We start from the raw sequence: 23,055 nt of genomic DNA, 5'->3' as shown, positions 1-23,055 counted from the left end.
CATGCTATATAACTATATTAAAATGTATCTTCATAAATGCATATACTAATATAAATGTGATTGCATATAATGGGTTGACTTGGATTAAACAAATGCTTTATTTTATCTTTATCCTCGAGATACATTCTAGTGTTCCACTCGTTAATCATCTTTGGATCTATGTACCCATGTGACATAGGGGCCAGAGCTTCTTCTTCTTCTTCTTCTTCTTCTTCTTAGTGACCAAGTGTTCGAGCGGATCATGAATTGACATTGAAGTGGTGAGCTTCCATTCCCTAAAAGGCTCATGTTTCATAGTCTTACTATCCTACGTCAACGACTTGCATGCACTTGGTATTTGGATATTACTGGGGGCATATCTCGATATATTGTTGACATCAAAATAGTAGAGGCTTTGTGGATTATTGTGGACTTGGTATCTTGGTTAGAATGTTGACATTAATGGAATGTTGGATATTGTCTAATTATTGACTATTAGTCTTATTGTTCTCTACCTCGATATGTGTTTGGAGTTTATCCGACACTCGTGGTTTGGCATGATGACTAGGTAAGGTTAGCGGGATGATCTTTGATCTAAGTTGGGCTTAAGATGACAATACGACATGTCCTAGTTTTGGGGTATGTCATTACCTAAGGAGGGCATGAGTTTTACCATGTTTTGTGATACTGCAGTGTTGGTTTTTTGTGTTATGTTGATACAAGAGGGTAAGGTAATTGTGTAAGCTTCTCATCAATTAAAGCCATGATTTTGCATTATGCATGTTTGTATTTTCTTTGAAGTTGTAGAGGTACTAATTTTATGGAGTCCATTTCGAGATTTTCTTAGATAATCACAGCCTTTGTATTTGTTCACCCAAAGAGATCATAATATGACAGTATCGTTGGCTTAAGTTGCTTAAGGATTATGACTTGACTATTCTCTATCATCCAAGCTAGGCTAATGTGGTTGCAGATGCCTTGAGCCAGAAGTTGACTAGCATAGAAACTTAGTTTACCTTTTGACCCAGGAGAGACCTTTGGCCTTATAGGTTTATTATTTGGCTAACCAGATTGTTAGTCTTAATATTTTGACACTAGGATGTGTTTTGGCATTTGTGGAGGTTAGGTCTTCCTAGATGGAGCAGCTTTGGGCTCATAGTTTTGAGAGTGAATCTGGACAAGGTACCGAGTGGTGATACTAAGAAAGCTTCACTTGATCTAGATGGTGTCTTGAGGATTGGTCGTTGAGTTTGTGTGTCAAGAGTAAGTGATTAGATTATTTTGGAGGACGCTCATTGTTCTAGGTATTCCATCCATCTAGGAGTGACTAAGATATATCGTGATTTGAGACAATATTACTAGTAGGGTGGTATAAGGAAGGATGTAGTAGATTTTGTAGCTTGTTGCCTATTTTGCCAGCAGATGAAGGCCATATTTGAGACCTGGTGGTTTGCTTTAGAGGTTATCCATTCTCGAGTAGAAATGGGTTTGGATCACTATGGACTTCATGACTGGGTTGCACTTACTTCTTAGTGTTTTTATAGTGTTTGGATCATCATGGATCAATTTATCAAATTTGCTCATTTTATTTCGAGCAGGTCTCTTTTAGTGCTGAGAGGTTGGCCCATCTCTATATTCATAAGATAGTTCATCTTTATGATATTCTAGTGTTTATCAATTTAGATCGAGGTTCATTATACATATTTTACTTTTGGAAGAGTTTTTTTGGAGGAGTTGGGTACTCAGGTTGATCTTAGTACAACATTTCACCCTAGACCGATGGTCAATTGGAATGGACTATTTAGGTTTCAGAGGATATGCTCCGTGCTTACGTAATAGACTTTGGTGGTCGGTGATGAGTGGTGATTTGGCCACTCATTTTCACTCAACATTTGTTCACACTACTATGATTTAAGCATATAAATGAGACAATTTTATGATTAAATGCACTAATTTCCACATTTTGTAGGCATATAGGTTATGAGATAAAAAGATGTAGATTTGAGTTGAAAAGGATTAAAAAAAAAGTGCAGTTGGAAGACCAAAAGTAGAAAATCAGCCTCCGTTACCACAATCGTAGTCTATGGACCGTGATAGTGGCCAGTCAAGCTAGGTTAAAGGACCACAATCATAGTGTTCCTGCAGTCGCAACTGTAGAAGGGTTTCAATGATTGCGGCAATGCGAGATGTGCCCAAGGGCAATTATGTAATTTCACCAAGCCTACCCCAAATCCCTTTAAAGGCTCAAATCCTTTCTCTTTTTGGCCATTCTACACTTTTGGGAACAATTGAATTTGAAGTTTATAAAACCAAATTTGGTTAACAATTTTATTTGAATTTCTTGGTTTGAATCTGATGAAATTGAAAGATGGATGTTAGAATGAACCTCTTGATATATTTCTTTCTCTTTACTTCATGAGTAGCTAAATTTATCCATCTTGGGATTATGTTGACCTAAGTTTAATTGTATGTAGGTTGCGATGTATTTGTGTAGATTTTAGTTTGTTGATGATGGGTTTCACTATTGCTTGGTTTACTTAGTTGGGATTTGTAGGTGAAAACCCCAACTCTTTAAAGCTCACATCATCTTTGAAAGAGGGATATAGGTGAACTTTTGGAACCTATGGCATCCTTGAAAGAGGTTTGGACAAAGTAATGGTGGACAATAACCGATATAGTTTTCTATCTTAGAAATAAGAGTGAATAGTTAGTTGGCTATGTCTTAGGCATCTTCCTAGAAATAGGCATACCCAATTAAGGTATTAGGTGGATGAAATTGACACACTTGTTAGGTACTCTAAAGGGTAAACAAGTAATATTCTTGAGGTTTTGTTGACAAGCTAGCCTCGACTTTCTATCTAGCCTACCACATCGTTAATGACTAGAATTTGCACCAAATCATTATGTTCCCATGCATAAATTTCCCTTAGGTAGACATAATCCCAAGATCCTTCTCATATTAAATCTTCAATAACAAGTGTTGCTTTAATTTGTTGACTTGAGTTGGTAGTGATAAACCCTTATTCCAAATCAACCCCCTTATTTTAAATTATCCACCTTACCTAATTTTTACTTTAGGTATCTTTTTAGTAATTGTTAACACCCATAGGACTAGAAATCTAAATTCACTCCTCGTAGATTTAACCTCAACGTAAGTTAAACTATTAATAATGACCCTCCTTTACCAAATTGAATGGTATAGTTGAGCATTATCAGTCAGTGGGAGCAACATCTAGTTTTGGCAGAGTTTGTGTATAATAATAGTTACCATTCCAGTATTAAAATTTCTTTCTTTGAAGCTTTGGTAGAAGTTGTCGCTCTCTAATTGAATGGTTTGATGTTTCAGAGATTATACCTCGAGTATGGACTTGCTTTATGAGTCTTTAGATAGAGTTTGGGTCATTTAGGATAGACTTTAAGCGGCTTAGAGTAGGCAGAAGTGCTATGCGGATCATAGACTTCATGCATTGAGATTTAATGTTGGTGATCTTGTCTTTCTTTGTTTGTCTCCCATAAAGGGCATGATAAGATTTGGGAAAAAGGTTATGCTTAGCCCCAACTATGTTAGACCTTTTGAGATCCTTCATACTATTAGGGATTTGGCTTGTGAGTTAGCATTGCCTCCAGTTGTATTATTTGTTCATCTAGTTTTTCATGTTTCTATGCTTTGGCATTATATTCCAGATGATAATCATGCCATTTGTTGGGATTTATTCTAGTTCGATGAGAAATTGTCTTTTGTTGAGAAGCCTATCTCCATTCTAGCCAGAGATTTTAGACGATTGTGTTCTAGAGTTATTCTTGTAGTTAAAGTCTAGTGGAGTCATTGAGCTATAGATGAATCCACTTAGGAGGGCGAATCTACTATGGATAGTAGTTATCCCTAGCTTTTCACGAAATAAGGCATTTATATTTTCCTTAATTTTAGGATTAACCATATTCTTAGTGGTGGATGATATAACAACCTAATTTTTGGTGATTTATGTGAAATATTTATTTCTATATAATTTGACAATTTTACTCCTTCCCGTGGTTGCTTTGTGGTATTTATGGGGTGTGGGAATGATTGGCATGATTCTCAATGTATTTTTGATATGATTTATGCAAGTTTGTGGTTTTTAGTGGCTTGAAAAGCCTTATAGTTGACTTCGATCAACATTTATTAATCTATTCCATGGATGGCAAAACGGATTGTGCCTGTATATTCGAAATGTTGATTTTAGGTTGGTTACATGGTTGTGTGGTTTTACAACTTTTATTTCTCATCTCCACCCTCGATTTGAGAAGTTGTGAAATTGGGTTTTGGGGTTTAATTTTTTGAAAACAATATTTTTTCCAAAAAACTGACATTGGTAGTGAGTCTGGGTGTTGCATTCTGTCTAGTAGCATAGTTCATTTGCGTTCTTGAGATTCTGGGTGAATTTGAGGGGTCTTTGGAGACTTGGAATACTCTAATTTTCTAGATGGCATACCACTCACCGGTGCACTTATTTAAGTGATGCTTTGGTTTCTTAAACGACTTGGCCTGGCAGCCAAAATTTTGCCTAAGCGACACCAGGCTTGCTTAGGGGATTGCCTCTTAAGAGATGGCCTGTTACTTAAGCGATACTAGTGTGCCAGAAGCCTATGGCTTAAGCGACCACTAATGTCGCTTATACGAGGTGATCTTCACCGAAGCAATGCCTGGTCCCTTAAGTGATTGCCGCTTAAGAGACCCCGTAGTCGCTTAGCCGATGCCTAGTAGATTACATCCCTATTTTTGAGATTTTTACATCATTTTCGAGACTTGGAGCTTGCAGTTCGAGTTTTTGTCCAGTTTCTTCCATTTTTAAGCTTGGGAAAGATCCAAATCCTTATTCCAATTTTTTCCTTTGATTTTTATCCAAATATGGTTTAATCTAGAATTTAAAATTGAAATTTGGGGATTTTATCTCGAAAGACCCAAATTAGCATTTTCTTTGATTTAAACCTTAATTTAACCCTATTTTCTCTTGGTTTTTGTCCTACGGGTCCCTTTAATCATGGGAAATATGTTTTTGGATTAAAATTCTAGTTTTACCACTCTTTTTCGAGAGCCCATTTTGGGGATCCCCTTTGACCTCTATTCAAAAGTGGCATTATGGGTATTGTTGGTATTCTTTTGACATGTAGATTCTATATTTGGGTGTTTTAGTTGATTTTTGTCTATATGTATGAGGTGAAAGATCAGTGAAGACTTATTTACTTTTATTTTGATATTCGGGTAGGTTATGGTTTAATTTTCTTTAGACTTAGTTGAGTAGTTAATAATAATGTAAAAACATGACATGGGCATGGGGCTGTATCATGGAAAATGTTCGTAGGCAATTTATGTGCCTGTATGGGGCCAATATGCATAGTATTTGATGTTTTTGAGACATTATTTGCTATGTGCAACTGTGTAGGGTCTCATATGATTTTGTTGGCCTGATATCGATATAAGTATTTTTTGAAGTAATTTTTTTGGTGGAAATAGCCTATATTTTTGGATTTATATGGTTGCAGTGACCTTTTCATTAAATATTCCTCTTGATGTTTTATGGACTATATTAAATTATTGATGGTTGGTTGACTTGAAAGGATTTTGGCTCATATTATTTATATATTAGTTGGATATTAGATACTCTTATTTTGGTTGTTTGGAGTATTACATACTCATATCATACTCATTAATGAAACATTGCTACCATTTGGGACACTTTCTAATTGCTAGTGATGTTCTATAGTTTATGATAATATGCCTTATTTTCTAATTTTACTAAGTTGACCTATGATACCTACTGAGTATAAGTGGACCATACTCATCCCTATTACACCCATTCAGTGCAAATCTAGGTATGAGTGCACCACACGGATAGTTGATTCAAGAAACATTTGGAGTCGATTTGTGGTAGTGGTTAATCTATGCATCTGAAGTTGGCCACTATCTTTTCTTATCTAGACTATGTCTTATTGTACTTGAAGACAAAGTTTGTTTCTTTTAGTTATCCTGTGTATATTCTGACTTTGAGTTGTATTAGTTGTTTTTAAATTGTGACACCAGGTTTTTGGGATCTTTGATAATATTTTTGCTATTATCATGGTTTTGTGGCTCAGCTTTGCTTTAAAAGCCTTGTCTTTGGTTTTGGTATTGACTTTCCTTATTATTTAAGTTTGGGTGATAGGCTTACTCGTCAAGGTTTACGGGGATAAGGGCCACCATGAACCTTGGTTTTTAGGTCGTGATAAAAGCGGTACCCACTTTGGCGCAATTGAGGCCGCTTTAGCGGTACCTGTGACTTTCTTCCAAATCGCTAAAGCTATTATGATACCGCTATAGCGCCCAATTTTCCACTTTAGCGGCAACTGTTGCCCTTTTACTCCCATTTTCCCCACCTGATTTTCCTCCATTTCGTTCACTATATTCACACCAAATTGAGACCTCAAAGACAGGAAAAGTAGGAAATCATCCATAGAGCACTAACGCAAGCTAACTAACTCTGCTTGGTCATTTCTCATTAATTTTCCTTCAATTTCCATCCTAATTCATGGAAAATTCTAAGAAATTAGGACTTGGTTCCTAAACTATAAGGGTCTATTTGATATCCAATTTGTGCTCCATTCATGCTTAACTTTTGAGCACACATTCCTTGTCTTTCAAAGGACCCCATGAAGGGTTCAACTTTGGATTCCATTTGCGGGCCCTATAGACTCTTTATTCACCCATATTTTGACCCGTCCTTTAATGTAGCAATATGGGTCTTGTTTTACTCCTAATGACATGGAGATTACTATTTTGATAATTTGGCAGCATTTTGAGATCGTGGGGCAAAAACAAATGATTTATGGATGATTCAAGGATTATGGTTTGGTATCGAGGTAGACTTTTGTATACTTTTCTTTATGTGATGGTGCATTATATATGTTTCATGTTACATAGGTATGTTAGAAGGGTAATTGAGTTTGGGGGTTAGAAGGGTAATTGATCCACAAGGTGAAATACTTATTATGCTTCTAGGAACCTATTATCCTAGGTTTCTAGCATGCTCGGAATAGTAGAGACTAATGAACCTTTAGTATGGTATTTAATATGATACTAGAGGGATTGTGATGGTTTTTATAGAATTATGATGTTATGGTTATGCCAAATATATAATATTAGGCCCAAGGCCTTGATTATGATATTGGTTGGATTTTGGAAAGTATTTATCCATTTAAAGGAGGTGACCATAGTTTATAGACATTTAGATATTATAATAGTATTGTTTGGTTACTGGTAATGGCATGCATAGATTCGATGTATTTATGCTCACTAAAATTATGTATGGTACTATTCTAACTAAAAAAATATGGTTTTACTACTATTTTTCCTTAAAAGGGATTTATTCCCACTTTTATTTTTAAATTGGATTTCTTTATGATGGAAATCATATCATCTTAATGAATAACTTATGAGCCTTTGAGATTAAAGATTATGTTCTAGAGATTTGTTGAGATAGATTTTGGTCTGTATTTTGCTACTACTAATTACATCGGTTGAGATAGATTTTGACCCTTTCTGCCCTTTTGTGATGATTTAGTCCTAGTGTTTACCCCAGGCAATGGATTTACATCATACACCCTTTTAGCGATGACTCTAGTCTATGCATTTATATATATCTCTAGTACTAGACGGAGTAGATTGAGGATGATGATGGTTATTGGAAATTTTGCATCAAGACTAGATCGGTATATATGGGTACTTCCGACCCCCCTTAGGGGGCCCTTCGTATGTGAGTCATCATGTTGGATAAGAGAGTTCATCGCTAGTACTACCTTCATGAGCCATCGAGTTAGAAGAGGTGTATACACTGGGTTACTTTATGGTACTTGGATCGGCTATGGTAATATGGATTCACTTTGCATTCATTCTTGCACACGCATTTCCTATCACTAGTATGCACATACATTTGTCAGCCTTATGGGGGATTGCATAGGTATAGATGATGAGTATGGCTTGTGGTATGGTGTATACTGATTGGACCTTTTGGGTTATGGGTGCCGATTAAGGTATTTTTATCTTCAGGCTTTCTAGTTACCTTACATTGTTATTGTTATTATTATGGTTAGTTTATGAAAGGTTGATTATTGAACCGGTATTGATATTAAAGCTATGTTTCTGACTCTTTTATTTACGATTTCTTTATTATGGTTAATTACCTTATGTTTAGATGTATGGAGAGACCATGATTATGTTAGCATTAGTTCCTACTATTATTAGGAGGTCTTGAGATGCTAGTGTGACTACTTATCTTATACCTTTGAGTTGGCCTTATTGTTGTATATGTATCTATTTATAGTAGTTATGGTATTACTATATATCCCTCTCTTCCTTTATTTATTTGTGTTGTATATCCATCCCTTGGCCTTGTATGCATGTATATATATATATATATATATATATATATATATATATATATATATATCCTTCTTCTACTCTTTATTCGTATATTAGCAAGAGATATACGGTATAGTGCTTAAGTTCCTAAGTGTGGTTAGAATAGGATAGTTTATCCTTACTAGCTCCTTAGCTTTAGTATGTTAGTTTCTTGGATATTTGGGTGTTGTCTACATTCTTATTCGCATGTTATTTATTTTTGCTTTATCTTTGGAGCTAAGTCAATAGTTACCTACTGAGTACCCTGTGTTTGGTTCTCATACTACACTTTTGCAGCCTGTAGATGTTGTATCTTGTTTTAATGATAAAAAGATGACTTCAAGGGACTAGATCCCTGAATGTTCAAATGTACAATATAGTTGGCACGCATCTGCACAGTTTTGTCCTCTTGTGTAACAAACTGTGCAGCAACTGCTTGTAATACTTAGGACACCTGGTCTAATTATATTTTCCCTAATCATCACTTCACTATGAAAGGAAAAGGATGCTTCTTCATTAAGTGGTTTTTGCATATTCAAAATCAGAGATCTAAAGAGAGGAAAAAGGAAAAAACTCCATATTCAACATTACTCAAGTTCTTAGCTATATGTGTGTGTTGAAATACAAAGTGTTCTTGAGTAAAGCTTGATTTGTAATTGAATTACTCAGTCTACAAGAATAATGTTCTTTTGTTTTACTTGATTCGTGAGTACTTAGCTAGATTTTCCTAAGTTTAATACTAATTAGAGTTAATCTGTGTTGAGGGAGTCTTGGAAGAGTTGTCAAGGTGAAGTTGTAGTAGAGTTACTACAAGAAGGAGGAACCTAAAGTTAGGTTCAAGTTCAAGTCTATAATCAATAGGTTGATAATAGTGGAACTTTTGGGTGCTTGTGAGGGCAAGCTGTGGTTTTTCCTCCTTGAGTAAGAAGTTTCCATGTTAAATCTTGTGTCCTTTACTCTTCCTGCATTATATTGTGTTCCTGTTTCTTTACTGTGTTTTTGCCTATGATTGACTAAGATGGACTTAGTCCCTTATATTATGGTGCATCCCCCTGGGTTTCAACAATTGGTATTAGAGCCAGAACACTCTAAAAGATCCATACCTAGAGTGATTTGGTTAGCATAGCTGCTCTACCAAACTTGGAAGAAGGGAAATCTACAACAAGACCACCTAGATTTAATGGATAGTATTATGGGTGGTGAAAAACTAGGATGTTTGACTTAATTATGGTTGAAGGTAGTGAACTTATGGTCATAATTATTGATGGTCCTCATGTTCTAGTTAAAGAAGTCAAAGAAGGAGAAATACCAAGAATGGTAGTAAAAAGCAGGAGAGAATATGATGATGAAGATAGAAAAAAAACTACAAGGCCAAGAAACTGTTAGTTTGTGGCATAGGGCCTGATGAATATACCAGGATTTCTGCCTGTGAAAATGCCAAGGAGATCTAGGATTTCTGATGAAGGTACTACTTTTGAGAAGGATTCTATAGTTGACATGCCTATTACTTAGTATGAAACCTTCACCATGAAAGAAGGAGAAATAATCCAAGAAATTCATATAAGATTCAGATATTATGTAGTATACCGGTACAGATATCAGTAAAGAGTTTGCTTGTGGTTCTTCGGGGTCCTAAGAACCGTGTGATGTCTTGGGATAGGATTTTGGGGCGTTATAAACTTAGTATCAGAGCCTAAAGTTCAAGAGTGTCCTAGGGAGTCTAAAAGCCGCATCTAATAGAGTCTTGTGTATGGGTGTGTAGCGCGCCACATTTATGTACAAGAGGCTACAGGATGTTCTTAGAAGCAGTTTCTCTTCATTCAATGATCATTTTATGTGAGTGAGTATGATCTCAAGTTGATCCTAAGTCTAATCCACTTCTTTCTTCCAATTACAAAGTATGCCTCCTCGGTGAGATTTTGTCTGTAGGGTCGATGATCAGCCCCCTCAGCCAGTAGATCCTGAGAATGAGAGTGTGTCACATACAGAGTTTTGGGCCACTTTCCAGGCACTAGCCCAAGCCGTGACTAATATTCATGGAAACCGTTAGGCTACAGTCCCACCTCAGCAAGGTGGGAATTTTACCACAGCCAGGATTAGAAGCTTCATGAAAATGAACCCGCCCAAATTCTGTAGGTCAGTAGTAGGTAAGGACCTGCAGTTTTTTCTAGAGGGGGTAAACAAGATCACCCAGATTATGAATATTTCTAAGAAGGAAAGTATTGAGTTAACATCTTATAGGTTAAAAGACATTACTCATGATTGAGTAGTGATGTGGGAGAAAAGTAAAGGGGAGAATGCAGCTCTCGTGACTTGGCTAAAGTTTTAGAGTGCCTTTCTAGGTAGGTTTTTCCCCCTAGAGATGAGAGAGTCTAAGGTAGACGAGTTCATAAACCTAAGGCAAGGTTCCATGACCATGAAAGAGTATTGTCTTAAGTTTAACCAATTAGCTAAGTATGCTCCCGACTTGGTAGCTGACCCTAGAGTGAGTATGAGTAAGTTTTTGTCTGGGGTGTCGAGTGATGTGTTGAAAGAGTGTAGAGCTTCCACGCTCAATAGAGATATGGATCTTTCTAGGCTAATAATGTATGAGCAACAAATTGAGAAAGATAAAATGAGTGAGAAAGAGAGAGATAATAAGAGAGCTAATATAGGTAGTCATGCTTTCCCGCAGGCAGGGTCTCAAGGTGGTTGTAGTTCTCAGTATGGTCAGAGATTTTTAGTTTCATCTCCATTTTTAGCTAGTGTACTCGCACCTGTGTTTGGGGGTGTCTGATCTGAGGCAGCGCCAAGCTCCAAAGCCTAGAGTAGTGCTTGTGGTGCTCGTACCCATCTGCGTTGTAGAGAGTGTGGCGGCACCACCAAGGTATGTGTAGAGCCGGTAGTGATATGTATTTTAGTTGTGGAAAGATAGTTCATAAAATGTGAGAATGTAGAGTGCTGACTCAAAGAGGTAGACTTCATGCATTTCAGGCTCGCCTTGATCGGGAAGGATTCCCTGAAATAGGCCTAGGTATGTTATGAGCCCTTTATCTTTATGATATGCATTGTTAGATCCCTTGCTCACATTATGAGATTATATGTTAGTATGAGTCATGCATAAGTTTTAGATCTTGATTGGTCAATTGTGACCCAGTTTGTAGGTGCCCCGCGCACTGCTCCATTAATTCAGCGAAGTGTGTTTAGAGGGACATAGAGTCCTACGGGGGAGATACCCCATAGTATTATGATGGTCTATGCCATTACATTCATCCCGATGCATGTTCATATTTTCTTTATGGAGTTAGCATCAGTTGTCATTGCATTGTCGATCGTACTTTCAAAAGTCAGCTTAGCTGGACATTCATGCATTTGATATGCGCATTTAGTAGAAAGAGTTTAGCTTATCAGTGTGTGTTCAGTCGTGTATTCCTGAGATCATCCTAGTTATGAGCCCAGGAATCAGATATGCATGTGTATTATGAGAATTCAGCTATAAGTATCATTAGTCGAGTATTCCATGCATCAGATAGGCATGCCCAGTGTGAGAACTCTATATCTCAATCACTCCAGTTCCGTAGTCCTGGTCTGAGATGTTTCCATTCTTGAGTAAGTTATGTTGATCCATATTCTCAGTCTATCAAGCGACATTCAAGGACGAATGTTCTCAAGGGGGAGATAATATAATGCCCCACAAAATCCTCTTTCAGTCTGAGCGTTAGAGCGTATTTGGTAAAGCAAAAATTCGAGTCAAAATGTTTCAGAAATATCCCCCCAAGTATGAAATACTTTAAATCGTGTGGGAATCTATTTGAGCATGAATTAATATCATAGAGGTCCCCTGACTTATGGATGAGTTGAAAGCTTTTCTATCGTTCAAGTTTTAGTGACCGTCAAATTTAGGTCAACTTCAATCGACCATAACTCCTTGCATATACCGAATTAGAGGACCTACTATATATCAAACGAAAGCTCTTTGAATTATCTTTCCAACTATACCAATTTCATAAAAACCAATATCGGAGACAAGAGTTATGCCTATTTTACTCCAGCATGTATGGATGGGAAACTGGTGATGACATTCGTGATAAGCTATCACGCCCGTGATGGCCTATCACCAATGTCGTCAGCCCTGGGTTGATTTCGAACCCCAATGATGACATTTTGTGATAAGCTGTCACGCCCATGATGGCCTATCACCAATGTCGTCATCCTTAACCAGAAACTTAATATTTTTCTTTTTTTTATCACATTCGTGACAGCCTATCACCAACTTGACGGTCTGTCATGGATGTCGTCTAGAATATTTTTCCAGCAATTTAAGGGCATTTTTGCAAGGGTATTTTGGTCATTTCTCACTTTTTTGACCCTCTATAAATATGAGTAACCCTCATTCAGACCCTAATTTCTCCATTTCTCTTCTAATTTTCTAAAGAGAGAATATCTAGGGTTTCAATTCAAGAACCCTAATCTTCCAAAAATCATCCATAAATCTTCAAGATTTCTTCAAGAACAAAGTTACTCATAGTGTGGGCTTCGAGAATCATTTATTACAAGTGCGGATAGAGTCTCAAGCATTGGAATTCATCCGACTTCAAAGGTTAAGGTATGTAGATATTGATTCTTTGTCCCCTCATCCAAGAAGCTCAAGAACCCTTTTTAAAAAGTAAAATATTTTTATGTTTATGAGTTGTTAATGATTTGTATGAGTTGAAATGGATGTTCAAGGTGTTGTGCAGTTTTGATTTATGTTTGTCTACAAAATTTATGAGCTTTGACCCTAGTATGTGGAACTACTGTAATAGAACCTCTTGAAGTTGTTTTCTATGTGATGTTTTCATGACTTTTGGGTGTAGAAATGGCTGAATAAGTGAAGCATGTCCCCCATAGGTTTGATAAAAATGCCCAAATGAATGAATTATTCTATGGTAGCAGGAAATTCCTAAATAAGTGTGAACTCGTGCATGCCTAGTGTTTGATAAAATGCCTTAGTGAGTGAAATATGCCAAGAGAGCATAAAATCCCCAATTAAGTTGTGACATGATAGTAAGAAGTTTCCCCAAGATATGTGATATCCAAACACATGTCAAGACTGATATAGGTATGAAATAGCTGAGGTAAAACCTTGTGAATATAGTACGATCTAGAAGCAGGTTTCCCCTACATTATTATATGATTATGATTCCGAGATGCTTAAAGTGACCCCTTGGCGACTATGATGATGAATAGACGTTTGTGATTCCTAATTACTTGAAGAGTTAAGTTAATGATTGGGGAGATGCTTTAATGATTATAATGATGCATGAATGATTATAATGATACATGGATGATTGTGATGATGAATGAATGAATGATTATGCTTTACTTTTATGCTATCGAGTCCTGGAGGTATTTATACCCGACAATAGAGTTGTTTTCTAGAGCTTGTGTCAGTTTCTCAATAACTCCAGTCGAGCTATGATTCTCAGAACTCAGTGAACTATAAAACTCTGTATCCTCAGACAAGTCAGAACTATATAAAGCTTAGTAATCTTAGTTATCTCTATAATCTCTGTATCACTAGTAATCTATCCTCACTCCTATAATCAGCTCAGATCTAATAGTATTCAAGTCTAATCTCAGTAGCGATTCGAGTAACCTATTCAAGCTCTCTATCGCCAGTCAGATATCATGATTCGATACCTTTTCCATCAGATACGAAACTAAGTAATCTCAGCATAACTCAGTCAGATCTTTTGAGAAACATGATCAGTAATAGACTCAGTTCAGTTTTGTTCAGTTGAGAATTCAGTTCAGAGTCTTTCAGTTGGGAGTAGAAGAAAGCACCGAGCGAGGGAAGGGATAGCGGTTCTCCCATCAGAGAGGCCAAGTCGTTAGGAGAAATCCCTAAACTCTAGAACTGCGTAGCCAATGCAAGATGTAGGAGTCTCTCATAAGTAGAGGCTATCACTGTCAGAGAGGTTTGACTATCATATTGCCTCAGGCCAACTTCCTGCGAGGGTCATCCCATCAAAGAGGCTTGAACAGAGAGGTCTTTACCCGTGGCATGGTATTGATACCCTTCCAGCTGGGGTCACAGGTTAGACCCTACCTGTGGTAGGTTGTAGAATGTCAGTTAAGTAACTACTCCATTGCAGTTTCAGTATCACTCTTTAGAAATAGGACTGCGTAGTACTGTCGTCTATATCAGTATGGAACTCAGATGTTCCATTGGTTCATGGACTATCCTGTTATGTAGGCCTGGTCTCATATGTAGATACTTATTATCATTACTAGAGATCTCCCGTCAGAGAGGCTTGATCTCAATCTCAAACCATGTTGAGTATTCTTATTATCATATCTACAGATCTCCCGTCAGATAGGCTTGATCTCCATCTATGATTCTTTTTTCTATTGAGTATTCTTGTTGTCATATTTGAACATTAGCATACTTCTTATCATTGATAATCACTTCCAGAATAATCTGTTAGAAAAGTTGATCTCTAATTCTGTCAGTCAAAAGCAGTAAGCTCAGAATTCAGTCCTTGATATAAGTACATCTAGATCCTCAGTTATCAGTATCAGATAAGTCAATGATTTATTATCTCAGTGTTAGTAGTGAGTTCAGTCTGCATTAAAGTGGTATTTGAGTTTCAGTATCTAGATTTTTGATGATTCTATTCATGGTCTGTGCATTCATGTATGTGTTCTCATGCGGAATCTTCATGATTCTTCAGTTTAGATATTATACATGCATGATCCTTTGCACTAGCCTACCCCATCTACATACTCAGTACATTCCTGTACTGACGTATTTGTGCTATGGTGTTTTATTTGACACCATAGATTCAGAGACACAGGATTCAGAGTATCCTCAGTAGTTCAATCCCAGTCAGCAACAGTAGTTGTGAGTCCTCTTCTTTGGAGGATGAATCTCAATTTGCTATTATTTCTTCAGACTTTATTTATTTTCAGTTGACGGAGTTAATTGGGGACTTGTACCATCAACTACATAGTTCAAACAGTTTAGAGGCTTTTTAGATGGATGTTGTTGTTGTAGTAGTACTAAGTTTTCTGTATTATGAGTATTCATAGATGTGTTGAACCTTAGGGCTAGTTTTAGCATTTATTTCAGATATTATGCAGTATACAGGTACAAATATCAGTAAAGGGTTAGCTTGTGGTCCTTCGGGGTCATAAGCATCGTGTGATGTCTCGAGATGGGATTTTGGGCTGTTACACTTATTCATTTAAATAAAAATTTGTAACCCGCATCCCGATTTTTCTCTTCGCCGCAATGCGGTACCATCACGGCAGCTTACTGCCTCATACGAAAATGGCTGTAACATTTCGTTCGGGTACCGAATTAAGGAAGAATTGGTATCGTTAGTAAGCTGATTAATTTATCCAAAATTTTATGGGTATTGAGAAGGAGGATTCTACATACATCAAAACTTATACACTTTCAAAGTTGACCCTTGTAGAATTGGACACCAAACTTTGAATAAATATAATATTCTTAGCTCCACTTGGCTCTAAGATCTCACATGCTTAGGATTAAAGTTATGACATAAGAATTTAAATTATGGATCAAGAGTACAGAAAATACACCTTTACCGCGATACGGTGAAATCACGTTAAGCTACTAGAAAAAGGCCGCGTGCGAATTTGTACTCTAGCGTAACGTGGTGTTATCGCGTTGCACCATTGGAAATTGACAATTGGGAATTTGGAACTCTCCGAGATATACCAATATCATGGAGGTCCACAGGAATATAATGATTGCCATTTTGGCATCCACTACGACGCGGTGAGTGCCCAGGTGGGACACTATATTACTAAAAATGCTCTAACTTCTTCACCAAGTGTCGAATTTGGGCGAATTTGGTATTGATGGAAAGCTTATTCAATTTCCAAGATAATGAAAGGTCTAAATCTGGAAAATTCCATATGAAATAAAGGTTAATCATTTTTGAAGCCCACTCTTAACATTCTAGGAACGAATTTTAAGCAAGGAAAAGCACGGGGTATTACAAGAGGGAAATAATTCTACGACTACACAGATTTCACCATAACAATTGGCTACTCAGACTTCACAATAATTATGATTTTAACTCTAATTAACAATGTTATGGGTAATCAGACCACTCCTACACAAAAGACACTAACATGCAAAAATAATAATTTTTACTTAAGAGTATCAGCACTCAATCTATCATAGGGAAAGGATCGTCAAAAATAACTTCCTAAAGAAAGACTAATCTAGAATTGAAAACTAAATATAAATGACTAATCCAACAAAATCCAAATAAAATCAATCCCGACAAGGGCACACAATGTAATCATAATAAAACCAAGCCCAATAAGGGCATAATAACATTTGAAAACATAAAACAATAGCTCAAAATGGAACACAAATAACAAAATAAAGCATTAAAATATCCAACAAAAACATAAAATAAATCTGACACAAGGCACCACCATGTTAATGAAATTTAGTGTATTCACTACATAACATCAAAGCATAAAAAATAAAGGGGCTCCTTGAATCTGCATCACTAGTTCTCATCATTGCCGTACTCCTTATCATCCATACCTTCAACATCAACATCATCATCCCTAGACCACTATGCAGAAACAACATCATCCTTTACTTTCCTTGAAAAGTAGAGTGGGTCTTTAGGCTTTAGCACCTTGCAAAAACCCATCACACCCTTCTACTTCCAGGTGGAGAATTTTTTCCTCTTTTTCTCTCTCCTCTAAATCTTCTCTTTATACTCACTTAACTTTTGATGCGACCTGTCCAAGTAAGTGTATGCATTTTCTAACCTTAAAATATGAGCCCCTGTCACTATTTTATCTTCTAAGAACCTGTCATAGTCTCTTAGGGGGACATAAGTGGTGGGCCTCTTAGATGTCTCACATAGCCCTATGAGCATTTTATACACCAACTCTCGAACCATATACAACTCATCAGTTAATACCTCAAATGGCCCTATAGATGATGACCTACATACATCAATCTCCAACTGAGATGACTTTCCAAAATCTATCTTTCTTTTCTTACTTTTGGTGGCAGTCCCTTCACATCACTTCTTTAGGGGAAAGATTGGCGATGGTTGTTCAACAGAATTTTCTCCCTTGAACTCTTCTACTCCAACCCATCTACAAAATTCAGTGATCAATGAAAAAAACAAAAGAAATAGGCCATCAAGTACCTTAAATTCCCACAGCTTTCCGATGACGAAGTCACCAACATTTACCAGAATGTTAAAGACAAGAGACCATTTGTGCTCAATCATACCAAATGGATAGTAAATGTGTTGTTGCATGGTGACACTCAACTACAGATAATAGATATCTAGTTCTTGGCTTTAGTTGTGAAGTCCTTAGCTATGTTCCCTACCTAAGTCACCTAACAAGGCACATTCTTTCTCAGACAAACATTTAAAACTAATCAACTCCTTGGGGCTCAATCTATTACTGTGAATTAAGAAGGACCAGGGTTTGGAAACTGATATATTCCATTGACCACCTCAGCCCCAATGTTGATTTTCTTTTCTTAAATTTGGGATATCAGATTATTCAAATCAATGGCCTTGAGGTTTGTATAAAACTCCCTCACACAATTTTTATTTGCTTTGCATGGTTTAAGGGAGAAAAAGATCCGCCTGATAGTCTCCAACCTAAGGTAAAACTGGGGGAAGGTTTCAGGACATGATCAAGTAAAATCCCCTCCTTGGGGAATAACTTATTACTAGCTAGTTGAGACTAGAATGTATCTTGGCCCTCAAAAGAGAGGAAATAATTCTAATCATACTCTCCTCCATCTTTAACTTCACCCATAAGTCGGTGCTCCATTTTAAGCCATTTTTTTTTGAAAACCTAAAGTCAATACACACACACGAACTTTCAAGATTAACATGTAAAAATAAAGCTATGTGATAGAGGAGATCTAAAGAAATGAATTAAGAATCAAATTTGGGCTCCAACAATAGCTTGTAAATTTTTGCTCATACCTGTAAAGAGGCCTTAGGTACTACTAAAGCAGTCTTGTGGCACTTTATTAGACCACACTTTGCAGTACTGAGATGCTTTAGCGGTCTTAGGATACTTTATTAGGTCTAGTTTTAGTGACTAGGGTCCACTTTTGTAGTCGTTCATCCCTAATAATCCCAAACTCAGATTTTGAAACTTTTTCACACAAACATCTTAACACATGATTTACAATCCAAGAAACATGAACTATAACACATAATCACTTAAGAATTCATGAGTAACCAAAGAACAATTCTTAAAATTTCATTTAAGCAAATTTTAAATACTTGGTGTGCATAGAAATTATCCATCATTTTGAATAATTTTAGGTACTCAAGACTTCCATAATGATTTAAACACAAGATATGTGCTACTTGAATATCTTATAAACAAAAATTACTAGAATTAAAGCACAAGAGGTTAAAAATTTACACCTATATTTTCCCCTAATCTAGAAATAAAGGAGGAAATTTACCAATCAAAGGAGATAGTAAGAGGCATACCTAAAGTTTTGTGTAAGGAATGCATATGTAGAGTAATTTGAAAGCTTTTTAGAGTAGTAACAATAAATTAAATTTGCAACCTTTAATAAATTTATCATCTAAAGATCAAACATAGTAAACAAATGGACTAGTGATAGTTTGAAACCCTGGACTTTCGCTAGCTATTCCTTGATTATATCTATATATACTTTAATTTTGGCTTAAGCTGATGTATGATCTACTGCTATTATTATGAATTCTTGAAGGAGTCTAGCCTTGGTTTATGGTTAAGGTTGCTTTTTACAAAATCATCAATTACAGTTATGGTTTGCTACTTATGAGTTTTGATTTGAGTACTACATCAGTCAATGCTTATGGTTTGGGTACTCTGGTGTTGATTATGGTTATTACTGGAAGCTGTGGTAGTTGTTCTTGGTTCTAGTTTTGGATTTTAGTGGTTCTATATTTGCTTATTTTACCTTTTGTTGCTATACACTATTATTTTTTCGAGCTTGGTGTTTCACCTCTAGTTATTATCCACTAATTATAGTTCAAGAACATTTTATACTTTTACTATAGTTCTGTGATTAGAATGTTATTTGAGACTATTATGGTTCAAGGTTATTTATGATTCTTACCATAGATTTCCTCTTGTTTTCACCCACTAGACCTGAATTTTGATAAAATAGGTGAAATATTTCTTTTTGTATGATTTAACCATTTTACCCCTCCCCATGGTTGCATTGTGGTATTTTTAGGGTTGGGGATGAATGGCATGGTTCTTGGAGTATTTCGATATGATTTATCTGATATTGTGGCTTTTTGCGGCTTTGAGAGCCTTATAGTTGACTTCAATCAACTTTTTTTAATCCATGCGATGAATGGTAAAATGGGCTATTCCAGCAGATCCTAAATGTTGAGTTTAGGGTAGTAACATGGTTTTTACAATTTTATGGATTTTAAATCTAATTTTTACCCTTGATTTAGAAAGTTTTGATTTTGGATTTCCAGGGCCAACTTTATGCAAAATAAAATTGTTTCAAAAATTTGATATCGCCATTGAGTTTAGAGTATATATTTTGAAAGGGTAGCATAGTTTGTTTACATTCATGAGATTTTAGATGAATCCCAAGGGGCCCGTAGAGACTTGAAATACACCAAGTCCCCAGCTAGAGCACCCGTGATCGCGATGATCCTATTGCAACTACGATTGGAGCCTACAAAAATAAGTCATGATTGTGACACTTATTTGTAATTGTGATACACTTGAAAGGTCAGGTACTGTAATCACGACACTTGGTCTACGATCGCAACTCCTAGATAGATAAATACCTGATTTTTGATATTTTTTACCATTTGGAGACTTGGAGTCTAGGGTTTCATGATTTTGAGTTATTTCCTTCATTTCTAAGTATGGGTAAGCTCCACAACAACCATTTTAGTTCTTGTTTTAAACTTTAATCAAGTATAGAATTCGGAGATTCTATAAGACCAAAAAAATATAATTCTTAAATTTAAGCTCTAATTTCTACCCTTTTCACTTAGATGAGTTTCGAACCTCATAATTATAATTTTTTCCTAAATTTCATCCTCAAAACAACTTTAATTCTTGATTTTAAAATGGATATCAGGGATTTTTACTAGCTAAAGCTTGAAAATGGCTATTCCTTAATTTAGACCTTATTTTTAAATTGTTTTTTCTTGGGTTTTAAGCCGTAGACTCCTAAAAATATGGAAAACACGTTTTTGAAATTTTCCCAAACTCATTTTGGAGGTCCATTTTGACCTTGATATGAAACTAGGTAATACAGGTATCATTAGCTTTCTTTTAATGCATAGTTTCTATATTTCCATATTTTAGTTGATTCTGAGTCTATTCATGAGGAGTAAGATTATGGATTGAAGGCTTTTGTTCTATTTTTTTTTTGTATTCAAGGTAGGTTATGGATTAACTTATTTCAAACTGGGTTGGGTACTTAATGTTAATATAAAATTATGTTAAGGGTGTGGGAACTAATCCTGAAAAATGTTTATCTTATTGTGTTGTGCTCGTGTGAGGACAATATATGATGTATTTGGTGGTTTTGGGAGATTATGTTCGTTATGTGACCGTGTGGGGTTTTATGTGATATTGATATATACATGAAAATAATGATATCTGATTGGACAAAAAGCCTATGATGATTTCAATTATGTATGTTTATGTGTTCAAACTCTATTGGCCTATGAATCATGTTAGTTTCCATGGATGGCTGGATATATTAAGCAGATATTTGGGCTCACATATTGGTATATTGATATGTTATTGGGTATTCTCAGGGTCGGTTGGTTGTATGCATCAACATTCTCATAGAACCACATGCATTAATTCAGTTATTTGTTGTATGGTTTATATACTTATTTTTGTTGTATTTTGTACTTGATTTGTGTCTTATGTCATGTATGTATTTTAGAAATACTGAAAATACTGGAAACATTGGAACTATTTGAAACTCTAGAAATATTTGAAAATTCTGGCAACACTGGGAATATTGGATGTTATAGACCTTCTCTAAGGGATGTACAGAGATGAGTTATACATATTAAGTTGTATATAGATTGACAAATGCCTCATTTGTCCTACATCTTGAAACTTTAGCTCAATAGGTGCATACAGAAAATATGTGATAGTCTCGGATGATGCGCGACAACCTTATGCATTAGATCATTATCATCATCATTATTATTGTATTTAATTTATTATGCTTGTAATGTGATTGTATGTTCTATTATATTCTTTTTGACTTATTACTTGTACATTATTCTATCTTTCCTTATTTGTACTTGATGCTCTCGTATATGTTGTTTTCTTTTCTTTGCTTATATGTGGTATAAATGTATAGTTGTATTCCTTTGTGATGTTTTGCGGTGTTATATATGGATATTATAGAACTATTACTGTAAGCATTATGGACTACCATTATAGGATATTTTTTATTATAGGTGACATGCCCTTAATGTATATTATTTATGCTTTATTTTCTTCCTTGTTTGGTCTGTCTATGATAACTACTGAGTACAAGTGGACCATACTCACTCTCTCTTTTCCTTTTTAATGCAGGTCCTAGTTTAGTACGTCACATGGTTTAATTCATGAGCCTTTAGAGTTACCCAAGGTAGCAGTTGGATTTTCATGCATTTGGAGTCCACTTCTATCTTATCGTATGGATTATGTCTTTACTAGTATTCAAATATAGAGTTGTTTCTATAGTATATTCATAAATATTTGATTCATAGATTTTAGTAGTAGTTCTTACACTATGAGACCAGGTTTTCAGATTTGGTATTACTGACTATGTTTTTTCTATATGTTTTATTATTGTATGGTTTAGCTTCATTCTAGAAGCCTTTCCTTTAGATTATTATTGTTTTTCCCATTGTGTATCAGTTTGGATATAGTATTACTTGTCAAGGTTTGCCACGACAAGTGCCATCATGACCCTTAGATTTTGGGTCATGACAAATTGGTATCAGAGCAGTTGGGTTCATTGGTCTCTATGATGTAAGAATAGGATGTCTAATAAAGTCTCATAGACCAGTTAATAGACATTTGTACCTATATTTAGGAGGCTATTGGATATCTTTAGGATATTTCCCTCATTTTGTTCCTTATTATGCAAAGTTATTTCATACTTTATGTTAAGAGTCAAATTTCACTATTTTATGCATAGGTGGTATCGACTAGGTCTCGTGAGGCTAGAGATGCAGATATTTCATCTAAAGGGGAATTCTTAAGTCGCGGATGAGCTCAAAATTTTATGGGCATGTGGATCTGCCTTATCTAGAGTAGTTCTAGGGGACTTTCCCCTAAGCCTCATGTTGAGAGTGTTTGCGGTATAGGTCCTACTTCAGTTTCACTGAGTTCTTCTACCTCAGTGTTTGAGAAATTGTTGTTTCATCTATTAACCCATTTGGAGGGTGCTCATTTGAGTTTGTTTGGTATTCTCCCAGCTCTTAATATTAGGCCTCTGCATATGCTACAGTATACTGATGGTGTTCCTCTTTTCATAAGTATGGATAATCTATTCATACCTATTTTTTATTTTGGTACTCATCTAACTCTAAGTGTTATTCCTTTTGCACCTATATCTGATTATGGCATTCAAAGTTTAGTGGTTCAGCCTTTGTTTATGTTACCTCCCTAGA

This window comes from Capsicum annuum, chromosome 4, assembly GCF_002878395.1.
Source record: "Capsicum annuum cultivar UCD-10X-F1 chromosome 4, UCD10Xv1.1, whole genome shotgun sequence".
Taxonomy (NCBI): domain Eukaryota; kingdom Viridiplantae; phylum Streptophyta; class Magnoliopsida; order Solanales; family Solanaceae; genus Capsicum; species Capsicum annuum.
This window is presented reverse-complemented; position numbering follows the sequence as displayed.